The sequence below is a fragment of the Gobius niger genome (assembly GCF_951799975.1).
Source record: "Gobius niger genome assembly, chromosome: 19".
NCBI classification, from domain to species: domain Eukaryota; kingdom Metazoa; phylum Chordata; class Actinopteri; order Gobiiformes; family Gobiidae; genus Gobius; species Gobius niger.
The window spans coordinates 22,522,771-22,550,769 of NC_136870.1; the positions used below are offsets into that span (position 1 = coordinate 22,522,771).

Here is a 27,999-nt window from a genome sequence, read left to right on the forward strand (position 1 = left end):
TGGGTACATGAGGTGGGCCTGGCCAAGTCTACAGTCTACATGCTCTGTCAGAACTGGGATGGAGGAGTCTGTAAATCCGGCATGATTTCCCTTTTGAACGTGGTGATTATGGCAAACGGGGAGGAGTGAGGAGACAGAGTTTAGTATTTATTATGTCTATGTGACGGACAGATAATAATGACATCCAATGTTAAGAACAATCCTTATATTAATTTGCGTTGCCAGCCCTGTCTCAGACTAAGCAGCAGCATCGACAAAAGCTATTTCTTCCCACATGCTACATTAAACAACATGGACATTTTGCTCTTCTCATAAAACACCGCATCCAAAACCTTCCCGGAAGCTTTGGAGATCTTCTCAAACCGCTCTACATCAAGAAACCACTCACCCATTCACACTTTCATTCATACATCATTAATACCAGGGGTGCCCAAAGTGTGGCCCTCACTCTTGTGGTTGAGATAGTCTTTTTTACTGCAAGTTAAACAATTCCACATAATTAGAACCTCAAAAATGAACAAATAATTGTAAGACAGAGCAGTCATTTGTGAAGTAGTTTTTGGAAATCTGTTGTCATTTGTGCGAGTATCTCTATTCCTGTTCACCCAGACAAGCCCTGCTACAGCGTTTCAATAACATCTAACAGTAATAAACATTTGACTTATAGTAACTTCATCTGGACTTGCTTATCAGCTCTTTCTCCGTGATATACTTTGTGTTCCTAATGCCTCTCACACAGAGAGAGCTCCTCGGCTAATCTCCGCTCCTCCGTGATCTACTGCCCCTGCGCTCCCCCTGTCTCGTTCATCACTTCGCCTTTTTCCCCGCCGCCACCCAGAGCTGCGCGCTTCAAGGTCGAGCCAAGGAAGCGATAGCCCCGCGACGCAACCACGATTTATGGGGCGCTGCAGCCGGGGATGTTTACAGACCGCGGGCTCCGCTGAGAGGATGCTCCCCGGTGGTGGTGGCGGCGGCGGTGAGACGCCGTTGGGTGTGACTAAAACGAGGTGCGGCGGTTTGACAGGTGCTAATTGAGAAGCACAGGCTGGTTTAGTCGGATTTAGGCCGTGGCAGATTGTTTCTATGGCCTCGTGTGGGCGAGCTGACACGGGTAACCTTGACTTTAAGATGTTTCGCAGGGTCATAAATAATAAAGGAGTGGAAACGGAGCCGAAGACGTGGAAAAATTGTGTCTCTTCAATGCATTCATACCACTGTTATACATACATGTTCCTTTGTTTTGATAGTTTTGATATTGAAAATGTTCAAATTATTAATATTTTTTGCTCTTATAGGCTCTAAACCTGTTTGTGTTATCCAGTTTGTTGCTATTATCTCAATATAAAGCCTTTTTATGTATCCTGAACTATAGCTGCTGTATTATGAACTAGCAGTTAGTTGTTGTTGTAAAAGTATTGCTCACTGAACTGCAAGTTATAGAACATGCGCATAAACTTATCGCTGAAAAAACGGGATGTTAGAGTTAGAACTACAACCAACAATTCTGTATTCATGCTGTCCATCTTTCATTGTTTTGAAATAAAACCACAAAAAAGGTCACATGCTCTAATATTTTGTTGTAGCACCTTTAGCTTCGATTACAGCATGCAATTGCTGTGTGTGTTTCAATAAGCTCCCGCAATGTCAAAAGATCCAATGTTGTTATTTTTCACCAAGATCTTGTATTGATTGATGATGGAAGAGTGTGACCACCGCACAAAGCCTGCTCCAGCACAACCCAAAGAGTCCCAAAGAGAGTTAAAGGAGCAGGCCACCGTTTTTCCATACTGAGATATGTTCTTACCTGAGCTAAGACTAGTTGATACGTACCTGTCTGGTCTTTGTGCATGTGCTCAGTCACGCACAAAGACCAAAGATGTTCCAGTATATTCCTATGGCACCAAACAGGGGTGAAGTTGGAAGCTACCACACTCTTCCACAGGCACAAAGACCAGACAAGTATGTATCAACTTGTCTAAGCTCAGGTAAGAACATATCACAGTATGGAAGAACTGTGTGCCCTTAGTCACGCAAAAAGACCAAAGATGTTGTTAGCATTTGGCCTCTCCCAGTATATTCCTATGGCTCCAAACGAGGTGAAGTTAGAAGCGGCCAAGCTCTTCCACGGGCACGCACAAAGACCAGACAGGTATATTCCTTTAAGATCTGGACTCTGTGGCGGACAATCCATGTGTGAAAATGATGTCTCGTGCTCCCTGATCCACTCTTTCACAATGTGAGCCCGATGGATCCTGGCATTGTCATCTTGGAATATGCCTTTGTCATCAGGGAACAAGAAATCCATTGATGGAATAACCTGGTCATTCAGGATGTTCATGTCGTCAGCTGATCTTTTTCTTTGGGCACCTGACCAACTGCAGCCACCCCAGATCGTAACACTTAATTTTTTTGTCAGGTAAATCTACTGCTAAACAATAGACTGGGATCTGAATGCCAGAATGTCAAACTTCTTTATTGAGTTGTCAAACGGTCCTGTCCGCTCATTATTCCCTAGACCCCTTTCAGAACTCATTTATCTGCATTTTCAAGCCTGTCCTTATCAACTGGCCATGAAGAAATCAATGGGGATGATCCATGAGAGAGCTGCCGATATAGAAACTCTGTCTCCAGGTCAGAGCTCCGTAAATCATTCACTTTAAGCCAAATGTTTACCAGCTGCGCTCACTCCCACGTTTGGACTGGGAAACGGTGATTTATGCCCTGCCTTTGTCCCCACCGGTCTCAGATATATAGGATGGATTGCATGTCAATAAGTCAGTGGCAAAGATCTTTCTCATTTGCAGTGGAAAATGGTGTGAATTCGCAGCTGCAACTGGGTGCAAGTCTATTAAAAATACTTTCGGATCATCTGAAATCTTTGCCGGACTCTACAAAATAGTACAGGCAAAGGATAAAGAAACTAAGTGAGAAGTCTTGGAATCTGTTTCTCCAAATGTGGAATCATTTAAGCACTGTATTTGTGCCCATGAGCCCTGCAGACACAGCATTTGGTTAGGCCTTTGGTTTACACAATGGGCTGACAAAAACTGGGTTGATGGTTTAATCTCAGCTCTAAAGTTTCCATGTAAATCTGTGTTCTGGAGTGATTAGAGAGGCCATTAGCTGCCATCAATCCATCAGTCAGTCCTAGGGCAGCTGCAAAAACCCTGCCAAGACTTGATATTAACACTATATCCAATAAAATACGGGTCTATTATTGTTTTGGCTCCCATTAGCTACATTGGCCATTTGAGTGTTTGCACTTACACTTACATACAAGGTAGTCCAAAATGTCTGCCTTTGTACTTGATTGTACATGCAACAACAAGATGAAAATACAAATAGGCAGATCTGCCCATTTAGTAAACCACTGGGTGTAAATGTTTGCTTTAAATAAAACACATAACATTTATATAAAAATACTTCAATAAACAAAAACTAAACTATTATGGCCAGAAAAACAGGAATGGGATGACATGTTTAAACAGTCTATGTTCAGGGATATTATTATCAGCTTTATCAACGTTATCGGCATTATCATCAGCATTATTAGCATTACCAGCATTATCATTGATAGCATTAGCATTAATAGCATTATCAGCAATATCAATGTTATCATTTGCATTAACAGAATTAGCATTAATACCATTATCATTAATAGCATTAACATAAATAGCATTAATAGCATGATCAGCATTATCATTATTATCATTTGCATTAACAGCATTAGCATTAATACCATTATCATTAAAAACATTAGCGTTAATAGCATAACCAATATTATCATTACTAGCATTAGCATTACCAGCATTATCATCAGTATTATTAGCAATATTATCAGCATTATTATTGATAATGTATTGATAATGCTGATAATAATGTTGATTATGCTGATGATGATGCTGATAATATTGATAATAATGCTGATAATAATGCTGATAACACTGATAATGCTGCTAATAATGCTTCTAATAATGTTATCTGCATTGTCAATAGCATTAGCAGCATTAACATTTGCATTGTCATCAGCATTATCATCATTTTCGGGATTATCGGGCATAGCATAGCAAGAAGGTCTCAGGTTCCGTTTCACTGTGGCTTGGATGAGTGAATGGTGCGTGAGTGGTTGTCGAAAAGGCCGATTGCAGATTCCGTCAGTCTACATGTATCATAGCATCTCACCACCAAGTTTGGAGTGAATCAATAATGCACGAATTATGAAGCAACTTTGAGCGTCTGGAAAAAGCGATTCATAAGATTAATGCATTATCTAAACTCAAGGCATAATCCTGCATGACAGTAGCTAATATCTCATTGATATTTCCACTGATTATCTCTCAGCCTGTCATTGTGAGACGATATCCCTCCGAGTCGTCCATTCTCATAAGCCGATGACAAAACAAACTTTATTTACTCTGGCACGGTCCGTCTTGAAAACCAGGAAACCCCTCTGTTCGTGAGGGAATGAAGGCAATTAGAACTGATCCTACTCCAAATGTCAAGCGGGGTTAGGGTTAGTCAGGATGGAAGCAATTTATTCGCCCAATCATGTCATACAATGGGAAAAGTTGAGTTTTATTTCCCCCATGAGTCACTGAAAGGCAGAGCGGACTGTCCCGATAACAATTTGTGCCCTGTGTTATAGATTAAACAGCGTAATGCCGTCCTGTACAATTAAACATGGCACCGAGGCGAGGTATTGTCTTGAGTGTTTGCCTAAGCTTTTCCACTCGTATCCTTTGATCCCAAGGAAGGTACACTGTTCAGAATGTGCTTATCATTACAAGGCGAAGGAGATAAAAATCACATAAAAAGGTTAAGGATTGATATGTGGTGTTAGGGGAGGGAAGTATTGCAGCAGATGGGTTCAAAGGCACAGAATGGTTTAAAGGTTCTAGCTTTCGGCAGACAAATAGGAAGCATTCTTAGTATTGTATTCAAATAGGAGTGAAGACTAATAGTGACCCCTTCTTGCAAATGTGAACCTTTAAATAATAGACTTGGACATGCCTGGAATCTTCTAACAGGACATAGCTTGTGAAAGTGTTCCAACAACGTCTAACACTTGGAAATCTGATAATATTTGGAGAAGATGTGGCAAGTTGAATGTAGGAACTGGAAATATGTCAAAGAGAGGAATCGGCCTCTAAACTTTTGGGCTGTTCTCACTTCTCTCGGGGTGACAATAAGGCTCATTTACATCTCATTTAGAAAAGCCTTATCGCTGTAAAGCTCCCCCTGTCGAGTCATGGGGTTTCAGAGTTCACTCACTCAAACGCACATAAACTGATCCATAATAGGCGTTTGTATAAAACTGCCCAAACCAAAACAGCGGTGCCTCCTCCCCAAACAACAAAAGGAAACAGGAGACGAGCGTATTCTAACGTGGAAACAGAAAACAGAGAGAGACATCAGAGATCCACTCAAACGCAAAATCCACTGGAATAAAAATACGCTTTTTTTTAACTCTGAAGCTGCCGTGGGGAAAGTGTGGTCCTGTCTGGGGAGCAAAGCAGTGTCTCTGTTGGAGGCTCTTCATGAGGAAGCGGCGCCACATAATCCGTGATTAATAAATCCACTTCCAAACATGTTCGTTGTAACGTCCATGTATCACATTTTAGGTTTGTTTTGTTGGACACTAAGGTTAGAGATGTTAAAGATCTTTTACCTTTACATGTTTCAGCCGCCATCTGCAGGCCGTCATCAGAAGTATCACCGGCGTGCGGTGACGTGTCACTTATCAGCTGTTCTTACTTCCGAGGCGTGACCAGTCTGACGGTCCCAACAGGTCCGACAGACTGGTCACGCCCCTTGCCGCCCGGTGGATTCAGGGCGACAGGGGGCGTAATCATTGGAGGAGGGTGTCCCAGGTGTGGGACAGGAGAAACGCTCCTTCGTCACGGTTGATGGTGTCGGTGCTCCATTTCCTAATTTCTATGGCCAGTCTGTCGGACCTGTTGGGACCGTCAGACTGGTCACGCCTCAACCCTGGGTGTTTACCCAGTATGTAAATACACACAGACAAAGTCACGCCCCTAAAGCACACTCCCAAATCTCCCTAAACAAGCCAGTTTGAACCTAAAAGTTTACGTTTAAACACACCAATACTGCAGTTTAAACATGGAGTGGCTTCTTCGTGGCTTCAACTGAACAATTCTGCCCCTTCTCCAAGGGCCACCAGGTCTAGAGACAGTCTTAACCAGAGCTTCTCCACTGGTATAGCCTCTGGACCCACCATCACCCTGGAATGACAAGCCACGACCCAAATAAGAACTTGAACTTGTAAAAGAGAATCTAAAATACAGTAATATCCTCACAAAGTATTGTTAAATAAGCATTGTTTAACCTCTTACCCCCCACTTTAACCAAATGTTACCAATTCCATCTCCAAATCATTTTCTTTTATGCCGTCATTGAAATTCAAGTCTCCAGTCGTCCGTGGAACCCCATGTCATCAGTCATGTATTGGCATTATCTACTGTACAAGTGTCTGGTTTGACTTTTGTCCCATATGTTCAATTCACTCTTAGTAGAAAAAAACAAAACATTTCTCAGAAGCTTGAGGACATACTTGGCATTTCCTGGTAAAGCTGACAGGGTGCTTAATTGTTTTTTGGGAACAGCTGCAGTGACTTTAGACCGAGAGAGGCCTGACCCCGACATGTGTTATAACCCAGCTGCTAATGTTCAAGTAATCATCTCCAACTCTCTCCGTCTGACACTGGGCCGATCTCTGCGCTGATTTAAGGCGCTGTCCTGTCCGTGACCTCGCCCCCTCCTCTCTCACCCCTATTTGCTCCTTGTTTCGCTCGCACTTTAGGAAAACTTCCTCTCGTTATTCCCCGCAATGAGGCGGCAGCGGACAATCGGCCAGAGTAGTTACGCTGCAAAATGGTTCAATTTGAGCAAGTTTTTGGTTTTTGTTTTACTCAATACTTTAAAAGTGTTTTTGAGGGCTCTCAGGTATTGTAGAGACTTTCATGTAATGCCAACTCAGCGTTTGTTGAGCTGAGGATGTTTCGCTTCTATCTCCAGAAGCTTCCTTTAGTTCTTAATAATTCCGGGTTGGCAACATCAGAAAAGATGCCCAGACTTCCCAATCGAAGCACAATTCTTCAAGCTCTTCTCTCCGAGGTGTTCCAAGGCCACAGAGTGACACAGTCCCTCCTCCCAATGGGACATGTCCGGAACACCTCCACTGGAAGGTGACCAGGAAGCATTCAGATAGATGCCCAAGCCACTTCAGCTGGCTACGCTCGACGTGAAGGAGCAGCAGGTCTAGTTCGAGCTCCTTTATGGGTGCACCCTGCCACCCCACAATAGAAACTCATTTCAACTGCTAGTATCCACACTTTTGTGCTTTCAGTCATGACCCAGATCTCATGGCCTTTAGTAGATCGAGAGCTTTGTGTTGGAGCTTTGACCACCATAAAGGGACCTCACCTCAAAACACATCATACTGTATATTTGTTTAAAAATGTCTTTTTTTTACCTCCAGTTCGGCTTTACCCAAATCTAAAAGCTGCAAAGCAACAGTGAAATTGAAAGCTAAGGCTGGCAAAACTAATTGTAACTTTTTGTTGCCGCTCTTTTGTCAAATTTCTGAAGCGTCTTTGAAGTTTTTATTGTGGGCTTTTAAAAGTATTTTTGTCCTTTTTTCTCTTCACTTTTTTCTCGCTCTTTAGTCACTTTTTTTGTTGTATTATTGTTGCTTTTCTGGCATGTTTTAGTCATTCTTTTGTTGTGTTTATGTCGCTTTTTCGTCACTTTGTTGTGTTTCGATGCCATTTTGATGCTTTCTTTTCAAGAAGCTTTTAGGTTTGGGTAAAGCCAAACAAGGGAAAATGTGCTTAGTTCAGGTGGGAGTTAAGAGGTTAAAAACATATGTAAACAGCAACATTTTCTATTTTTATTATACTGTTTATACAAAAATAACAACCAAAGCAAAAGTGGCTCATCTTCCCCAACTTTGGCAGGTGTGTGAGCAAATTCATCTTGGGGGCCAGAGGTTCTGTGCAGGAGGGCCGGATTTGGCCCCCGGGCCTGACGTTGCCTACCCCTAGTTTAGCAGATGAATAAAATCCGTCTTATTCTCCAGTGAACAAACATTAGTTTGTTCTAGACCATAAGTGAACACCAAAAAAGTGAAGCAGGCATTTTTTGTCAAACTTGTCAGAAGGATACGATCTTGTCACCTCTACTGACGTTCATTCTTGTATTTTATTCCGTTTATCTGGTGAAATGCTGCGCGCCGCGGCTTCAAGTTAAATACGGGCACATTAAGGTCAGGTTTTTTTCATAAAGCATTTCAGCTACAACATAAAAATGTAATTGAACCGCTGGAGACATTTCATCTAAAAATTAATATCAAGCTTGTAATACCACAGCCAGTATTTCAGCCTTTATTTAAGTGACACGGCGCGATAAGAAGCCATGAGAGCTGTGGAGGTCAGATAAGACTTCACAAATGAACCGTTCGCTCATAACCTCCTCCATCTCTCTCCCCCCTCTCCGCGAGTTTAATTCACAGGCCGCACATGAAGGGTCGTACATCACCGGGAGGGCATCAGTAATCTTTGCTCAAGGGCGCGCGGCAGCAGGCTGATAGACACGTGAATGAGACGGACAGAGGAGATGGATACAGGAGATTTATGAGGCGTCGGGAGGAGCTGTATTCAAGGAGAATGACCACCTCGCATCCGCCGCCATCTTGTTTCCGTGGAGCACATACAAGAGCCGGTGCGGTTTGAAAGATTACAGGATCATAGGAGGGAACACAGGAGCTGGAGGACATGGGTTGCACGCAAATATTTAGGCAGTTTATGTGTGAGGCAAACACAGAGCCGGTGCTGGCCCTTCTGGGGCCCTAAGCAAAAATCCACACGGGGGCCCTACAGTTCGCATCCTATGGCTATTCCACGAAGAGCGAACCTATTTGCGGTCAAAAACAGTTCCACTGTGCAGTAGAGCAGGGCAGAAGTGGAAAATAATGACCTTAATTCAGGCCCTGCCCCCTGTGTGAGAACCACTAACCACTAAGCCACTGTCAGACTGGGATTTAGGATTACCACTAGTCTATTTCCCAACTTTTTAAAATGGTAAATGGCAAATGGTCCCATTCTCTCACCTCTGGTCCCTGACCCTGAACTGAAACCTGCACCTGACGGTTATCACGGAGAATTAGCCTGTGAGTAGTCCAATTTGTTATAGACTGCACATTCAGAGAACCAGAGTTACTGTAAGGGACTGCTCATGAGAACCATGTGGATTCAACTCCTATCTCCATCTGTGAGATCAATAAATCATCATCTTATCTTATCTTTTCTTAGAAAAAAAAAAGACCCTTAGAAAAATAGGCCCGAAACAACACGTTGATTAATCATTGCAACAACTCTTTGGATATTTGTTTGTTTGTTTGTTTTTTATCTAAAATTGTGCAGGCGACCGGAGGATATGTGATCATGTGACTTATATTTTTGCTAAAGTTAGACTTAATCAACACTAAAAGTATATCACACTTGAACCAGGAGGACCCAAAAGCAGACGTAGACCAACAGTATTTGAGTTAGAAGTTGGAGACGAGGCAGGACCATGGGTTTCAGGTGAGTTCCGGTACAACAAATAAGTAAATAGAGAACAAAAATGTCAGCTACAGGAGCAGAGGCCGCGCCCAGGAACTCCAAACAAGATAAGACAGAAAAAAAGGGAGACCACCAGGCCCACCTTAATGTACCCATAGGCCCCAGGGCTTAAACTGAATTGTAGGCCCCCAACCCCGTCAGCGCAAACCCAAACCCTAATGCTACCCTATAACCCTAACCCTAAATCCCACAAAAAAAAACTATAGTTTCTTGATAAAATATCAACCTATATAAATACAAAGAAGGGACAATGACATATGAACTTTCAGTGACACAGTTGCTTTTAAATTCACTGCCAAAGGAACTTGAGAATATTTTTTGGAATATGACTGACCTTGTTCTTTTTATTACATTCATTATGTCTTCTTGAGTAATAAACTTTAGTTTTTTGGTTTAGTTTAATAACCGCCGCTGCGTAGCTTATACAGCCACGAAGCTAATGCTGCTCAAAAATAAGGTATTTTAAATGCAAAATCGACACAGACATTTATATGGTTAGTCTGGTGTTATAAGTGATTTGCCTCAGGTGCACTGTGGAGCGGGTCAGACTGTTTTTTATGCAGGCTAGTGATATTGTAGAAATGCGCTAGCCTTGCACTAGCCTAGCGCCACATAACTCTTCAAATATAAGAACTGCCTGAATTACAAAAAAAAATCCCCAGAAATCAGCAACACTCTGGATAACTAGGAAATGAGGCCCTATGTCAAAAATCCTGAAATATCCCTTTAACATTTTATAGAATTTGCAAACTTTAATACAGTAGAGGTGAAATTATATATCTCAATCATTAGTAACAGTACTTCAGGATCCGCTCATAACTATGCAGCTCCTCTTTTGTATTCATTCACCCTCTCGCTCTCCTCCGGTGCTGGGAAGTCCTTCTCCCTGACTGACTGGCTCTTGTTTGTTCTCAGCCGTCCTAAATCCCTCACAAGTCGCCTCGTTTCATGTCGTTTGTATACAGTAATCCTTCAGCGAGCGTTTCCCCCCCCCGTCTCGTCTCGTCTCGGGGGCGGTGCGAAACAAAACGCTCCCCCGTCACTCCCCCCCTCTTAAATACTCCGGATAGCTCTATTTGTTTTTGCACATTAGCAACCCATCTCCATTCGATAAACACAGATGGCTTGGAGTCCTTCCAGTTTCCAGACGAACAGCGCGGAGCACAATGGTCCCACGTACCGCTGAATTGCACTCATTTGTAAAACTGTCAGTCTGCAACTCGGCTTTGCGAAGCGTTGCATGCAAAAGAAGAGAGATTGGCAGCGGTAACAGGAGTAGTGGTAGTAGTAGTAGTAGGTGGTAGAAGTGGCAGTCCTAGTAGTTGTCCCACTGCGGTAAAGCAATAGAGATCTGTTTTAGAGACCTACATAAATCTGCATGAGGTCCCGTTCATTATTTATTGGAAAAAGCCTCGATTCGTAGCAGTAGATCATTTATTGTCCTCTTGAGGAAATTCATTTGCAGAGAGTTTAAAGAAAAAAACTCTCTGCAAATGATCTAATTTCTGCCTGGGAGTTTTATCATTGAAACGGCCCTCTTGCCCCCGGGGGGTTTAGCTCACCTCATAGGGCGTTAGCTTTGATAATTAAAGATCGTAGGATCAGTTCCAACACTTTCTCTTTTCACACGGGCCGTTACCGTCACAATCTGGGCCTGACACTGCTCCACAGTCAGCTTTGAGCTATACCAAAGGAAAAATTGCACTTTCTATACATTGGTCGCCCTTTGTTTGTTTGTTTGTTTGTTTGTTTGTTTGTTTCTTCTTTTTCTCTTCTTTTCTTTCTTTCTTTCTTTCTTTCTTTCTTTCTTTCTTTCTTTCTTTCTTTCTTTCTTTCCTTTTTTCTATATTTCTTTTTTCCTTTTATCTCTTTCTTTCTTCTTTCTTTTCTCTCTTTCTTTCTTTCTTTCTTTTTTCTTCTTTCTTTTTTCCTTTCTTTTCCTTCTTTTACTATCTTTTTTCCTTGTTTCTCTTTCTTTCTTTCTTTCTTTTTTCTTTCTTTTCTTTCTTTTTTCTCTCTTTTTTCTTTTTTTCTTTCGTTTTTCTTTCTTTTTTCCTTTTTTCTCTTTCTTTCTCTCTTCTTTCTTTTCTCTTTCTTTTTTCTTCTTCCTTTCTTTTTCTTTCTTTGTTCTCTTTCTTTTCTATCTTTCTCTATTTCTTCTTTCTTTTTTCCTTTCTTTTCCTTTTTCTATCTCTTTTCTCTTTATTTTTTCTTTCCTTTTTCCTTCTTTTCTTTCTTTTTTCTCTCTTTTTCCCTTTTTTCTATCTTTCTTTTTTCCTTTTTTCTCTTTTTCTCTCTTTTTTTTGCTTTTTTCTCTCTTTCCTTTCTTTCTGTCATTCTGTCATTCTTTCTTTCTGTCTGATTTCAATAGTCATTAGTCATCATTTGTCCGATGACCATCACTAGATAAAAACACCCTCTCTGCTCAGACCAGTCTTTGATTTCCGGCCTGAAATTTCACGATCACAATTGGGATAAACACATCCAACAGTCAAACAGGCCCAGGTCTCCCCACTATAGCTTGAACCATGAGTAAAAATACATGGTGGTGAATATCTCTTATATAGTGGATCAGTGCACTTTCTCCCACATGTTTTACAGGTGGAGCAGATCCCAGCTGCTCCCTCCCTCAGGACTCACACGTGTTACAGTGTCATTACAGTCTCTTAGGAAGTGTGTCTTTGTCCCGGCCTCTGAGAAATGACACTGTTAAAATGACAGGTCGGGGCAGTTTGGGGATTTTTAATTAAAACTGAGACGCTGCAGGTGAATAGGGAAACATAATCAATTTAGAAATGATATCTCTAAGCTGCTTCTTGTTGTCCATACTCAAACCCAGTTAACTTAGTCGTCACTTTTTTCCTCTTTATGTAAGACATCCCCGCTCTCCTGAACTCTGGACGCCCCCCCGTTGAGACCGAGTGCCACTTCTCTCGGCCCTCCGCTAATTGACTTGAGTGACGGACGAGATTTCGCTGACTTGTGCGGCGCTCACTTTCCCGTGGTCTGTCGAGGGTCCGCGAACGCCCCGGAGCGATGCATCAGGTCTCACCGTGGACACAGAGTCACTTCAAATGCTCGTGCGAAACGTAGGACCGCGGCGCGAACTGTCCCAAACTGAAACCGGAGGAGAGCTGTTTGTGACAGTAGATCAGGTGCGTTTGTAGATCATGGCCTGGAACGTGACGAATTTTCCTTTTTAGATTCATCGTCTAAGGATTGATAGAACCTTATAATCGTAAAGCAGAGGAAACTGTACTATCTCAAGAGATGAAGGTTCTTGAGTCATTGTCTCTGTAATAGATGAAAAAGTAAAGCCATAATCAGTGTTGGGGAGAATACTTTGAAATTGTATTTACTTACAGGATAGTCATTTCTAATGTATTCCATTACTTGTCCAATCAAAGTACTGTATTCTGAATACTTAGAATACTTTCACGTTGAAAACTTTGCACAGCCCAGAAGGACAGAGCTCAGCTTTTCCCGGCTGTTTTGATCTTTCTTATTAATTATGAAACTGATATTTAATGAGTACTGTGATGTATTCCTTTGATTTTAAGAAAGTCACTGTATTCTAAAGACCCTCAAATGAAAGAGTAACTGTGTTCAGGTACAGTTAATGTATTTAGAATGAGTATTCTAAATACTTGTATTCAGTGACTACCCAACACTGACCATAATATGGATATGAGTGACAATCTGCAGTAGTATTTTGCAGGAAAGGACCATCCAGATTTTTTTTTTACCCGAAAAGCTTTTATTCGTAAGTAAGTGCTTTATTTGTCGTACAACGGAATATTGTTCACGTGTTAGTCCTGAGCCGCTGCGACTGAGCCGTGCCACCACTGTGGGTCAACCTGACCAGCAGGAGGTCAGACTGTACAATAAGACTGTGAAGTAACGCCGACTGTAACAAGTGAATTTCTCCTTTGTGAGATTAATAAAGGTTTATCTTATCTTATCTTAAACCGTAGCACCCGGAGGAACCCGGCTGGCTGCCTCCTCTGATCCTATGAAACGGTGCACCTGGGTTTGTCCCTGTTTCAAAGCATGGTGTCCTGCACTGGTCAGCTCCACCTCCTCCTTCCTCTTCCTCCTGCAGCTCCCCCCGCTCCACAACAGTCTTTCACCATCTTCTCCTCGTCTGTCCCTTCCTTGTTTCCTGTAGCTCCTCTTGTGTCGCCTCCACTGTGCTTCAGTGTTTCAGAAGAAGAAATGTGTAGGTCTCAAATGTTTTTTTTTGATAAGCTGCTATTTACTTTAAAAAAGCTGCTTTCTCTAGGACCATTATGGACTCACTGCATAAACAAATAAATAATAATCCACCGAACCTCACAAAAACACGGCAAAGATATACAAAGGTATCCAGTAAAACAATGTGGAACACAGAAACCACAAATACAGGTCGCAATGAATAGATACATTTTGAATTGTTGCTGAGGAGGCTTTTGTTCTGCTGCTGCGATGATGTACCGGCAGATAGATAGAAGAAACAAAGGGAGCAGGCTGTAGTTGGCAGTTGACAGTGACAGACAGGAGACAGAAAGTACGAGCAAGTTTGGATGAATCTTAAAAGAAGAACAACTGAAGTGAAAATTAGAACTAGGAAAGATATTTCCAAACACAAGCTTATAATCGTATTTCCTGGTTAAAAACAAACAAACTATTATTTATTACAAAAAGAAGCAACAATCCCAATAGCACCATCTTTTTCACTGAGCTTCACAACATCCCCCAAACTCCCTTCACTCGCTCTTAACCACCGCCCTGGAGCTTCAAAGAGGGGCTGCTGCTCACTCCGGTCTTACCCGCCGGGAGAGCTCTATCCTGGGCCGCCCTGCGCTGCGTTCTCCCCTCTCTGTAATCATCATCAAAGCCCACGTGTTTGTTGTTCCTTTGCCCTCACCTTGACCCCAACGTTTCAATTGTAGTGTGTGTTTTGAGTAAAAATAAACACACACGGAGGAGTGCGGGGGGCTTTTGTCCGAGATGGGTGTTTCCCCTTGAAAGGAAGGATGCACGCCACCCCCCCAAGTCTCTCCTACGCCGAGTCCTGACAACTTCAAGACTTCAGTATCAGGAGCTTTCGATGGCAGTTTAGCTGGGATTTTAACGAATGATAAAAGAACTTTGGATGCATCTTTAGAAAACAGCAACCTGAATGATATTTGTTAATGATTTAAGCATGGATGTATTGAAAGATCTGCAGAGAGTAAAGTCCCCTCAGACCGGTCTCCTTTTCGATCAATCGTCCATAGTACTGCAGAAAATCCCTTTGTAAAAGCAGTCACAGCTTTTACAAAGGTCGTATTTTGTGGCGATTATGTATTTTAATGTGGATCTAGCTGTGACTGGCTGTCTCCGCAATGTCTTCGGATTGATTGTGTTCATACAAAGGGCCTGTCTCACCGGCCTAGAGACTAGTTGGAGACCCTGGATATTAGGAGAGTCTCCAGGTAGTCTCTGTGAAAATGAACCAGTTCGATTTCAGTGGAGTCTCCGCATAGTCTCCGAGAGGCAGGGTCGGACTGGTCATATTATGTCCATTCTGGAAGAGCACAGGAGGGCCACTGGCTCTAGTACAGGGATCTCCAACCAGTATCACGGGAGCTACCAGTAGCTCACCAGGCCTTTCTAGGTGGTTCCCCAAAGACTTTCTACATCACTATGCGCATGATAACTTAACTTTTAGATGCATTTTCTGTTTGTTCTGAATTTGCTGAACACAATCTGTGAACAGTTGTGTCAATATTGTAAAGTATAAGCACTAAACTCAAAGTCATTTTCTTTGGAATACTATCTTGGCTACTAATTCTCCACATTTTACACTAGTGTTTTTGAACATAAGTTGCTCTCCGACGTTCTGGTTGTGTAAAAGTAGCTTGCTGGGTAAAAAAGGTTGGAAACCCCTGCTCTAGGGTCACCGGTCGGTACTCTCAATTTTCTTTGCTTTACCCGAATCTAAAAGCTTAAAAGAAAAGCATCAAAATAGCGACAAAAACGAAGATGAAAACAGAACCAAAATGTGCCAGAAAAGCGACAAAAATGTAACAAAACTTCCAACAAAAACATGACAAAAAAGAGACAAAAACACAGCAACAAAGCAATGAAAAAAGCCACAAAAAAAAAAAAAAAACGTGACAATAATGTGACAAAAACGCGGCCACAACGTGACAAAAAAATTACAATTATTTTTGGAGGTCTTAGCTTTCTAATGAGGCGTTGCACTGTTGCTCTCCAGTTGAGGAGCTTTTAGATTTGGGTAAAGCAGAACTGGAGAAAATACATTCGGTCAGTTAAGGCGGGTGGTAAGAGGTTAACATATGTCTTTGTCGAAGTGCACATTTACTCTAATTTGGGCCAAACTGGTCAGAGTCCTGGGCTGTTTTTAAGTCCCAGTCCGCCCCTGTCGAGAGGTCTACGTGGTCTCAAGCAACTGTGGCAACATTGTGAACACTTTTTGTTATCCGGACATTTCTGTGATGTCCCTGCAACGTCTCCCAGACCGTACACCAAGGAGACTCTCAAAGAGACTCCATACGTCTCTTTGAGATGTCCTTGGTATCCGACAGGTCTCTTGCAGGGACATCACAGAAATGTCTCACAGGTTGAGGACAACAGATAGTGTTTGCGGCACAACTGCTTAAGACCACTCACACATGGAGTCTGCATGAAGACTTGTAAAAGAGTTCATATCCAAGACCAGCAGCAATTCCAGTCTCCAACTAGTCTCCAGGCCAGTGAGAAAGGCCCTTTACAGGTCTAACATAATTGTTGTCTTCCAGCTTATGAAAAATGCTGGGACTGAAACCTTTTGAGCATGTGGTATTAGAGCTGACCAGAAAACTGCAAATGCAAAGTTTTATCAGTCCTTGGCCACGTTAAATCAGAATGATGCTGACTGTCCTGAAAAATGCAGATGAGCATCAACCGATTGACAAAGTATTGGTGAAACTGCTGATTTACACAATGGATATCAACAATTATATTAAGTATCAAAAAGTGATGACTCTCGGGGGGTTTAAAGTATTAACTGCTCATGCTTTTCATTTCAGTTTTATAGATTTTAAGCAGACCTTCTGTTGCCTTTTGTCTTCTTGCCCTGTCACTGTGACCCATTCAGAGGAAAGTTCAATAGTTCCTGGCAGGAAACTCGATCCGCTCCGGCGTTTGTGGTTTGTCCTGCTGAGAATTCTGGGATACGATCCACGCAGTGACCAGCAGTAGGTGTAGCTTTAAAATATATGACTTAAGTTGAGTGGGAGTGTTTAGTGTATTCCCGTCTTTGCTGTGAATATAATGAATAGCCAGGACCAAGAGTTCATATGGACGTCAATAGAAGTACAAAACAAATTGATTTTAGTTTGTTTTTCCTATAGATTTTACGTAGATGCCCACAAACAGCATGACAACGTAAGAAAATAAAATGAGAAGTTCAATTTTTATCTGGTTTCTGAGTTGACGCAAACCAATTCCTACAGTGTGTGGCTCTGTTATACTCATGACTAAACTGATCAGTACTTAAAACTGAACAGAAAAAAAATCACACACTCTAAAATGTGGTGCTTTTGATTTGATTGTTTCAATAAGCTTCTGCAATGTGAAAAGATCCAGTGTTGCCTTGATCTTGTATTGATGATGGAAGAGTGTGACCACTGCGCAAAGCCTCCTCCAGCACATCCCAAGAGTGTATCCCACAATGTATTTGTCATCTTGCATTTTTGTGTGTCTTTTCTAGCAGTTGGGTTGGTGCATCTGCCCAAATATCCAGGAGGCTCAGTGTCTCCTCGTTGCTCCAGGTCTGTCCACGGCCCATTGTTTCTAGCATCCATCCAGTATTAGCGTTAGCAGCAGTGAAGGGCTAATTCTTCCCACGGGGCTTTGCTACGGTGGCTTGTTAAGCCCAGAAAGGCGCATGTACCCTTGAGTTGTTTCAGATCAACAGTGGTTTGTATTCACACCTGAAGTGAACCGCACCAGAGTATGTTTGGATCAAAGAAGCGGACCGAGACCAACTTTTTCAAGTCTCGGTCCGCTTCTTTGATCCACACCAGGATTCGTTTGTTGTATTCACACCTGCATAAAAGGTCCGGGCCATGGTTCGTTTCAAATGCTGGTTTAAAGCAGCACTAAGTAACTCTTGCCCCTAGAGGCCATAAGCGCAACTGCAAGTGTCGTAGCATGGTCCATCCATCCATCCATCCATCCATCCATCCATCCATCCATCCATCCATCCATCCATCCATTTTCTTCCACTTTTCCGTTGCCGGGTCGTGGGGGCAGCTGTTGGAGCTGCCCAAATCACATTGCACCAGCCCCAATGGCTCCTCCTGCAGGTGGTGGGTCCACGGGAGGACGGACTCATGGTTCTAACCAGGCCTGTTGGTCTCATGGTTCTCACCCAGGACCTGTTTGCCATGGGAGACCCTAACAGGGGCACGAAGCCCCCGGCAACAGAGCTCCAGGATCATTCAGGCACTCAAACCCCTCCACCACGTTAAGATGGCGGTTCCAGGAGGTGGTCGTAGCATGTTGCGATTTTTAACTTATTAATTGTCCGTGAGAGGAAATACTACGCTGCCAGAAAAGGCGAAGGGAGAGAGGGATATAGTACATACAATTAAACAATGGAAATAACTTTTTTCACTCAAACTTGGCTGTAAATACTGTTTAAAGTGGCGCTAGCCCACAGTTAGCTTTGCCTGTTAGCTTCTTCTTCGTGATTCTATTGTATGTGTGTATTGGTATGTGTTATTGTGGGTTTCTGGCCAGAGACAGAGGGAGATGAAAGACCCCCCAATCATCCCATTAACACTTGTATTACCCCCAGAGGGACTACGGAAAGGATGTATTAAGGTAAACAAGTTACTTAGCACTGCTTTAAAGTGGACCAAACAGTGCAGGTCTGAATACACCCATAGTTAAATCCAGGTATTTTCATTGATGCTTGGTGTGAAAACTTTGAGAACCACAGCTGTGTAACACTCTCTTGTCAACACTCCGGAGACAATAACTCGTTAACTTTCCTGTCCGCGGCTAAACCTCCCCGCGTGTCTATTTGCAACGCCAGCGTCGTCGCCTTGAACCGGCCGCGGATAAAATAACTCTGAGTGACAATCTCCCCGAGCGCTGAAGGTTAGTGATCCTCCTCTTTTAATCAACTCCTTCTGTCAGGCGCTGCCCTCTCTGACCGACGCTCTGAGTGATTGATGCCTACAAATCATTTTATTTTCCGCCGTTACGAGCCGCGCCGCGGTGGAAGCGAGGGAGGAGAGGATACCGTCGTAAGATTAAGTGTCGCCGCTCCGGGCTAAAGCTGTGATTTATGAGCTGTCAGTGGCTTCACAACTGTCAGGGAGAGAGAGGAGGAGAGAGGGGGGGGTGGGGGAGAGAGAGGAGAGAGGCTGAAATCTGTCGTGTCAGTGGGTTTTTTGTAATGATGTGGTGATGGGGCGGTTGAAAAGGGACAGCGCACATTAATAAACATCATTAAGGAGGGACATGGCGGGTGAAAACATTGATTTTTCACGCGGTGGTAAATACAGGGCATGTTGATTTATATGCTAGACTTTCTCCCTGAACATCTTTTCTTCAATGTCAAAGAAAAATCACCCTTTAGTTAGTTTAATTAGCACCATTTCTTTATTTCATGATGCTTTGATGACTTTTTTTGGGTAGAAATCACAACAGATTTGCCACATTCCACTGGCTAAGTCCAGGGGCCAAAACCGATATTGGTACAAGATGTCAAAAGCTTTCATTGATTTTTAAAGTGGTCCATGTCTAGTAACTTTTACTAAAACGATGACGTCACAGCTCCAGAGTGGTGTCTGTTATCCATAATCTACGGACCTTATGATGAGTTTGACTCATGGATCTTTGATGGTTTGACTCCGCTCCTCTTTGCTCCACTGCCGTCCACAAGCCACAGGTGACAAGTAGAAAAACACGGCCGAGTCAGTCTGTGTTTTGGATTGACCGTAAAAGTCACTGACAGGTTTTTCTGCTTTAGTCCCGTTACGTCTGAAGAATAAACTCGCTCCTCGTCTCTTCTGTAGATCCTTAATCCTTTAATCAGTTTCATTTTCACTGTTAACATTCCACAAAAGTTTACTGCACATGCGCCTCTACAACTTGTTCTATTATCTGTGTTAGCGTCACAGCGCCTCACACAGGCCTGGAAGATGAATTGCGCCGTTTGCACAGACCTGAGTTGAGAGAAAAGTTTCTGAAAACATAAGCGTTTTGTCTTCGTGTGGATAGAGTCTAAGTCGTGCAGGAGTTGTCCGTCTTCAATGAAGCTTCGTCGTCGTCTTCTATACTCTGTGGTTGAAAGTGTTTGTTTTGTATCTCATTCTCTGTCCCTTTAAGTGCATTAGTGTTAGCAAAATGATATCTTATCTCAGACAATTATGGGAGTTTGTGCTCATTTTGGTTTGGACTTTATGTATTATTGCCGCTGGAACAAGAATATTTTTTTCTTGACTTTGTTCTATCATTTCAAGGATTATTTCTTATTTTCAACGTTCAAGTTAATTTCTCTTATTTTAAGTGAATGAATGCTCGTTCCATTGGCAATATTATTTGAAGACAGTCCGAACTCACTCAAAATCAAAATTAATTGTCTTAATTCAAGCACGTTTAAAGCCATTTATCTAAGATACAATGGCACTTTTTCCAGTAAATAAGACTTTCTTTTGTCTTATTGTTTTGCCTGATAAAATGAATGACTGTCTCTCTTTTGAAGCCCAAATGTACTACTTTGTGATGTTTACAGTGGTAACCATTGCGACATGAGCACATCTTAGCCTGAACTTTTGTTTAACGCGCTGAGACTTCCACAAACACCCCCGACATCCCTAACATCCCCATTCACGTAAACATGACAAGCTTTGTATTCGTCGTATCACTCAGTCCGCTACTCAACGTCAAAGTCTCCAGAGGATTACAAAACTTCAAAGCCTAGTTCCTCGAAAGTTATTTTTATATTTAACTCTCAGGCAAAGAACAAAGATTGAAGGACCTCCCTGTGGTATCATGACTCCACAAACAGCAACGGTATCTGCACTGTTTTACACAAGATGGACGACACGTTGGCTACAGTGACCTCTGTATTTTCCCTGTGTTTAGCGTTTACTAATGTGTAATATGGGTCATCGAGAGAAGGTATCGAGCACGTGTTTAGCACAGATTTTGCACGACGCTGTCAGTGTTTGGCCTTTTCATTAGCTGCACATCTTTCACCTATTGATGGAGATGTCAAGAGACGCCATAAGCCCAGGTCTTAGCAAGTCCCCAGAGAGCCTATCCGCCTTTTACCTCGGCGTGTAACATCTCCGGGCCTTTTGCATTGAACCGAAAGCCCCAAACGATTTGAAAATTGAGACCGGCCAAATCGCTTGAGCCTCCCCGGAGCGGCATCGTGTTTCTCCTCCCACCCGTTATTTGAAAGCTATCATTGTCCAGGATTCATGGCAGAAAAAAAAGGCCATTGATTCTGGGGATGATGGATGCTAAGTGTCTTTTTATCGACAGGGCTATTGACAAGCGCGGTGTAAATCCTGCGTCTTACTGCCCCCGGTGGACAAATGATGGCAGCTTTTGAGCTCGGGTCGATGTGGAAAACGTCTGGAGTCTCCTACAAAGCCACGAGTGATTTATTTTGTCAGAAAACACCGCCGCAGTCCGGCGTAATTAAAGGTTTAGCGGTGACAAGCGGTGGCATTACTCTAAACGACGGGCAAAGAGGAAGGGAAAGGTCAAGCGTGAGGTTTATTCGGGATAGTTTGGATTTTTAGACATTTAAATTGGCTTTTATTCATGCAGAATTTTTGCCACTTCCAATTATGTAAATTTGTTTTGCGTGGACCGACTGGTAAGATATCTAAAACAAAACAAAAAACAGACATGGTGGCGTATTAAAGTGGTAAAAGATTAAGTTAGATGTAGATTCACATACATACATTCTTGTCTGAGGCATATTTTTCCCCAGACATTTTGACTAATAAGGACATATTTTTTGCTTTCCAGGGACACAGTTTGTGGCTTTTCTTTCATATTTTATCACTCATTCGCATCCATTGGCATTAGTGTTAGGGGAAACCAGAGCACCCGAAGGATCCAAAGATGCAAAACTCCACACAGAAAGGCCACAGAAGGTCCCGGGTTTGATCTACAGACCCGGGACCTTTTTAAATGTTTGATTTGTGATGTAATAGTTGAGCTTTGATTTGGAACAACCAAAGCATTTACCGATGCTTATAAGGCTAATTATTGTAACAACAGCATCTACACTCTTTGTTGGATCGGCTTTAGCTTTGATTACAGGACACTGTGGTGCTGTTTCAATACGCTCCAATGTCAAAAGATCCAGTGTCTATCTTCTTGTATTGATGATGGGAGAATGTGACCCCTGGGTAAAGCCCAAATATTCTCAATGGGGTTTAGATTTGGCTCTGTGGTGGCCAATCCATGTGTAAAAATGATGTCTCATGCTCCCTGAACCCCTCTTTCACAACATGAGCTTGGTATTGCCATGTTGGAATTATGCCTGTGCCATCATGGAAGAAGAAATCCATTGATGGAATAACCTGGTCATTCAGGATGTCCGATGGAGGGGCGCGTGATCAGTGGAGCTGCCGCAGGACAACGCTAGCTTAAACTAATCCAAACTAACCCTAAACCTAACCTTAAGGATAGCGGAATTTACGAAAACCTTTTTATTGAGATTCATCCATTTCATCCATCCATTTTCTTCCACTTATCCCTTCCTGGGTCCAAATCAAATTGCACCAGCCCCTTATGGCTCCTCCTGCAGGTGTTGGGTCCACGGGAGAACATCCTCACGATTCTAACTGGGCCTGTTGGTCTCTCATAAGGGGCTTCTGAACCGCTCTTTGCCTGACCCGTCACTTAGGACCTCTTTGCCATGGGAGACCCTACTAGGGCCACGAAGCATCATCATATCATTCGGGTTCTCAAACCCCTCCACCACGTTAAGATGGCCGTTTAAGAGATTCATTTCAATATATTTTGCAGGAACATAGTGGAGCTGACGTCATTTCCTGTGGAGATCTGAAGCTCCACTGATCACGCGACTCTCCATCGGCTGCGTTTAACTTTAGACCCTTGTGGGATGTCCAGGTCGTCAGCTGATCTCTATCATTTATCATCTAAATCTTTGGTCTTAATCCAAGCCAATATCCAATGACTTGAGGAAACTTCTCCTGATGGAGTGCGAAAAATCTCCACCTATTTTGGATTAATCTTTTGAGGATTTATACATTTTCAAAGCCAACAAACCATCACCGGACGTTTTTCTGAGCGCTTATCATGGCACCATACATTTATTAGCATGCCGCTGGCGATCAACCGAGGCTTCTTATCGCGGTTACTATGGCGATTTCCCCATACTGCCAGCAGAGGGTGCTCTAAGCAGCGCACAAGAACCGCCCTAATGTATTTTCAATGATAAAATGTCAACGCTGAGACGCCCAAAAGCCACAATCGGAAATGATTTCTCCACTTTAATCTAAACTGTGCTGGAACCGAGTCGCGCCACCTCAGCAGCAGCAGCAGCAGCAGCAGCAGCAGCCGTGAGGAGGATCTCAAAGGCACTGCTAAACAATAGGAGTGAGTTATGGGCTTGCGGCAGTAATGGCTCGTGCTCCGCCTGCAGATTAATACCGCACATTACGGGGAGCCGAGATAAACCGGGTCACATTGCCGCCGCGTTTGTTAGAAAAATTACCTCTCCTCCCCGGCATTACGAACCCCACTGAAGGTTAAAATGCGTATTACTATAAAACAAATAGAGATTGAGGAAAGCAGTGGCAGCGGGGCATTATTTAACGTCGCGGAGAGGAGGGCTACAAAAGACCCAGATTAAGATGCAATAAAAACGGGTTCAGGAGGAATGGCCACAGTAAACAGCGGAGTTAGGGACGGGACGATCCAATGCACAGGGTTTAGGGCCGCGCATAAAGCATTGTAATGCCTCTGCAAACTCCGCAGACAGGGATATTAGAGTGCAAAGACGGCGCACAAATCACAGAGTGGCAGATAAAGTTCACTTGGCTTGCTATACACACGGCCTGTTTGTGTTTTCACGTGCGGTGTCTGTCCTCACGGCTCTCAAGGCGATGAAAGATTAGGATTGTGGTTGTAGCGATTAGCAAAATATATTCTGGATGGTGAAAGGTCGTCTATATTTGTGAATGATACCCATGAACCACTGTATAAAACCTCTGTCTACAGCCCAAAAAAAAAGATCTAGGTTTAGCAGCACATGTGCCCAAAGAATGAGATAATCCGACTACTTGAACATCCTGAATGACCAGGTTATTCCGTCAATGGATTTTTACTTCCCTGATGGCACAGGCATATTCCAAGATGTCAATGCCGGGATTCTTCATCGAGCTCACATTGTGAAAGGTTCAGGGAGCAGGAAACCTCATTTTCACACATGGATTGGCTGCCACAGAGTCCAGATCTTAACACAGAACTAAGTAACTCATGCCCCTAGAGGCCATAAGCGCCACTGCAGGTGTCGTTGCGTTTTTTTTTTTACTCATTAATTGTCCGTGAGAGTAAATAAATACTACGCTGACAGAAAAGACAAAGGGGGAGAGGGATATTGTACGTCCAATTACACAATGGAGATCATTTTTTTCACTCAAACTCGGCTGTAAATACTGTTCAAAGTGGCACTTCCCCGCAGTTAGCTTCTTCTTCGTGATTCCATTAGGGTGCATTGGGGCTCTGACCCGGAGGCAGGAAAGTTACAATGGTGGTTTTCTGGCCAGAGACATCAGCGGGAGATGAAAGACCCCCCCCCCCCAATCATCCCATTAACACTTGTATTACCCCCACGAAAAGGCTTTATCAAGGTAAACAAGTTACTTAGCACTGCTTCAACCCCATTGAGAATTTTTGGGATGTGCTGGAGAAGGCTTTGCTTTGTGCTCTCCCGTCATCACTACAAGATCTTGGTGAAAAATGAAAACAACACTGGATCTTTTGACATTGTAGAAGCTGAACATGCTACCTGTGCATATCCAGGGAACTCCCCCCACCCAAAAAAACAAAACAAAGCGTAAGAACGAGTGCAAAGCAGCATTGCATTTTTGATGGGATTCCTGTATAGAGTAAGTTGGACCGAGCGCTAAAAGACTGTTAAACTTCCATTTATTTTAAAACTCTGTTGATTAATTCCGAAAACATATGTTGAGAATGGATGCTAACGATGCAAAATGATATGATGGAGTTTTTTTTTAGCACTATAAACTGCATGTGTGAGACAAAGGCAGCTGTTTCTGTTTTGTGAAATGACACTGGGATGGGCGCAGTCAGTCCTCTGCCTATTCCATTTCAGACTTTATGTGTACTTTTTCCCTCTCTTTATTTGGAAAATGGCAACATTTTCTCTGGGCATTCTCAACTTTGTCTTCCGCATTTGACCTATCCATCGATGCTCCTGGGACAATATGTAAACACCGCAGTGCAAGATCCTCAAAATCAGGAGGATTGGCCTGTTCCAGTATGCACCTTTTAGCTCAATGGAGGGATTCCAGGATTTCCAGGAGAAAACCCCGTCCAATCGGGAGTAGAACATGGACACAATGGAACCGCCCTCTCCTTAACACACACACCCTGGTACATTTGTGCATTGTGTAACGTGATCCATGTACAATTTCAGAGCCGTCTGTCTTCCCTCCTGAGCCGAGCTGGTTCTAGACATGACATAAATAGACTGTCGGCTGCCGATTTGCCGGAGCAGAGAGAAAACATCTCTCTGAAACGGGCGCAGCAGTTTAATATTTTATAGCAGTCACAACGTTTCCTCAGTTCCCGGTCGCTCGCTGCTGAAGGGTCGCTCCAGCTGAGTCAGTCAAATTCATGTGTGATAAAAACCTGACCATTTCATGTAAAGGAAAATACACATTATGCTTGTACGGAGGTGTTCGATCAATACCCTGGGGCTGAGAAGTCTTTAGTCGGGTCTGAGCGTCTCCCTTGCGTGACATCCAGCCTGTGTGAGTTTAACTAATGTGCCTCCACAATAATGGACTGAGCTTTCGGGACATTGCATCAGAGCCAAGGTGACTGACTCAGGACTGACTGACTACTACCCATCGCCCTCCCCTCTCCCTCTCTCCCGCTCCTGTCAGATAGTGTCACATCAATGGCAGAGCAGCTGACACTGTGCTGTCTATATTTCCTCTCTCAGTGCCTTTACAACACTTCAGTGCCTTTCTCTCTCTCTCTCTTTCTCTCTCTCTCTCTGTCACATCACTCAGAGGCGACTAACGCACTGACAGCTTCACCTCCTGCCGCCGCGATTGACTCGTCCTGACAGAGCTCATAAGCCGCTGAACCGCACACTGTATACAACGCAGAGGAAGGCATGGATATCTACTGTATCGGCGGCACGGTTGCCTCACAGTAAGAAGGTTTCCGGTTTGGTTTCCTGGATGAGGCGGGGCTGTGGAGTTTCCCTCGTCAGTCTAAAACAGGATTCGCCTAATTGTTTGATGCTGCTGACAGGTTTTCACACCTTTAAAGACCTAGAGCAGGGGAGGGCGTAAGTTTGCTTGGTGGATTGCCAATTTTCAAAACACCAATTGCAGCTTCTCCTAATTGTAGCCCAAAGTAAAGAACCACTTTCTACAAAGGCCAGCGCGGCACATATTAAGATCTAATAGGGTGTTTTGCAAGAAAACTTTCACAGAATCTGCATTTTAGAGTTCTTAAACAGGCATTTGATCTCTGTGTACTTACGTTTGTTCAAAGCATTAACTCGTGCCCCTAGAGGCCATAAGCGCCACTGCAGGTGTTGTAGCATGTTACAGTTTTATTTAATTGTCCGTGAGAGTAAATGCTACGCTGACAGAAAAGACAAAAGGAGAGAGATATATTGTACATCCAATTACATTTACATTTACATAAAATATATTTTTTTCAATCAAACTTGGCTGTAAATACTGTTTAAGTGGAGCTAGCCCACAGTTAGCTTTGCCCGCTAGCCTGTTAGCTTCTTCTTCGTGATTTTTGCAGGTGTTTTTTGCAGCATAGGGACTAAAACAGTATAGTCAGATTCCAGTCTGATGCTAGAAATGAGCAGTTGCTGACAAAGCCTCTTGCGGTCAGTGTTAATTTTGTCATTCAAAGTCTGTTTTTTGCTGAGTAAAATTGGCTGATATATGATTACATAAATATGAAAAGAAGAGACTAAAATCATCAAAACGTACAGTGCTCATTTGAAAGAGCCTCATATGATTTAGATTCACTGCCAAAGGAACAGCTCTGTGCTTTGTCCATGTGGAAAACAAAAGCAGAGGACCTTGATTTAATATGATTATACTAAATATTCTCAATATAAAGTTGAATAAATTTAGATTTAGTCATGCAACATACAATACAATTTCCATTTACAAAAGTACATGCATAAAACCGCCAGAACAGATGACCACATGATAACGTGTTTCACAGTCATTTTCGAGGTGACTATAAAATGTGTGATGCACTTCCTGATTGATGATCATGAACCCAAGTGTTTGGTTGCTTCACTGTAAAAGCTTCATTTGATCTAGTGAGAACTCTTATAAAAGAAAAAGTTCCTGTTTCTTTCCATTGGAGTGTTTAATGCCTCCTCTGTGTCCCAGTTGCTCCGATATTAAACCTCTCTTCCTGGTTTGAAACGACGACGGACGGCCCCAAACATCCAGGTGCTGCAGATGTTCTGCAGCTGTTCCGCCTCAGATTTAGAGGGCACTGTGATCCATCCATTTCCCCGTTGGGTTTTCACGGAGACGACAGCTAACGCACTGTCAACCGGAGCAGGCTGTTTCCTGTCTTCAGCGTCTGTGAAAAGCGCCCAGACCCGTCCGACGTGATCTATAAAGCGCTAATGCTAATGATGACCAATAAACAGACGATCGGCGGCCTGGGACTCTCGTGTTAGCAGCAGCTGGCTGACGCTCGGGACGGGGAGAGGAGGTGACGGAGGACGTGGACTTCGGGACATCTGCTGCAGACCGTGTGTTCACAGTCGGATGTTGTTGCGGAGGTGCTGCTAAATTTATTAATGTAATCTTTCAAAGGTTCGAGATTGCGTTGCCATAACTGCCGGGCGCTGCCAGGTTTCAGCAGCCAATCCCGGCCAAAAGACAGATTTATTTACAACCATGCCCGACTCTGACCTACTCCCTTTAGTCAAGTACATTAGGAGTTGATCCATAAATAGCAGTTTTATTTAAGTGTCTGTGTTGCCATAGGACGGTCCCCAGCTGTTTCACCGTCACATGTTTGATCGGGAGGGTCTGGTTTAGATCCTGGCTAGAAGTCAGGGAAGCAGGGC

General features: G+C 43.1%; 1 long non-coding RNA gene across 1 annotated transcript in view; it reads left to right on the forward strand.

The window, feature by feature from the left end:
* LOC306978673 overlaps window positions 1–27,999 on the forward strand; it is a 222,654-nt gene that overhangs the window by 88,178 nt on the left and 106,477 nt on the right. The window lies entirely within an intron of this gene.